The sequence below is a fragment of the Buceros rhinoceros genome, unplaced genomic scaffold, assembly GCF_000710305.1.
Source record: "Buceros rhinoceros silvestris isolate BGI_N320 unplaced genomic scaffold, ASM71030v1 scaffold18466, whole genome shotgun sequence".
Taxonomy (NCBI): Eukaryota; Metazoa; Chordata; class Aves; order Bucerotiformes; family Bucerotidae; genus Buceros; species Buceros rhinoceros.
In genome coordinates, this window is record NW_010415987.1 from 15,264 (window position 1) to 16,447 (window position 1,184).

Genomic DNA, 1,184 nt, shown 5'->3' on the forward strand with positions numbered 1-1,184 from the left:
TCCCACTCTCTCTTGCTGCAGTCATACAGATGGAGGCACGCACAAGCACCTTTCAGGTCTCTTCAGAGGAGGACTCTGCTGCCTCCTGACAGGGTGCTGGCAAAATATAACCACTGAGGTATTGATTTACAGCACCTGTTTTTGGGAATGACAGCTGAGGGACACTGCACCGCGGGGCTGGAAATGGGAGCACAATGTGTTTCACCAGTTAAGTATCTTCTGCAGTTTACCAAAAGTGATCTTCTAAGTGACAATGTGATCTGTGACTTCATGAACAAATAAATACATAAATGAAGATAAGAAAGGATTGTCTGTAGAGTAACTGAACATCTTGGTGAGATCTCAGAAACTTCTTGAGCTGGAGACCCAAAGCTGTTGGTCACCCTTTTTGAGCAGAGCAACTTGCCAGATTTGGGATTTTGTTTCTGTGAGGGAAAACAGATTGCAGTCATTTATTTCTGACGCGCCCTCACCAGCGTACAGACTGCATGCTGAGATAAGGCTGCTTCCTTTGCTGCACAGATAGATAAGAAATCTTTGAAGAAGTGAACAAATACATTCAAGAGAAATCCATCTCCTTGAATCCTCTGGGATTTTCAGAAGGTGCTTGGTAGACTCTGCCCCCTGGAAAGCTGTTAACTGATCATAACCTGAAAGTAAGAGGGGAAAACCGTTCCACAGATATCCATAGGCTTACTGACCTGTGAAAGGCAAATGGTAGGGATATGTTTAGGTTCTGTAGCAGGACAGACCAGTGGATTCCTGCAGGTCTTCTGCATTGTCATTAATCACCTGAAAAGGGGTGTTCAGTAATAATACTCAGTTGGTCAGGCAAGCTAAGAAAATGACCATCTTGTGCTGTTTGCCAGGTGGTTTGGCATTTCATGATGGAAGCCTTTACGATTACTATTTTTTTTATTTATCTGGGTTTTTGTAAACCACTCTCCCTCACCCACACCCTTCCACTAACTCAGATTCAGCCTCTGCCGTTACCTTTATCTCCAGTAAAAATTCTCCATCTACATAACTCTGGCCTTGTTCCTAGCCTGTGCCTTGGCCAGCAGCTCCCATTGTTGCAGCTATCTTATTTCAAACAAGCGGCTGGCTGCTTCCAACCTTTATCCCAGGCCAGGCAGCTGCTGTGCCCGGAGTAGATACAATTGCACGGAGACATTGCAGGAATG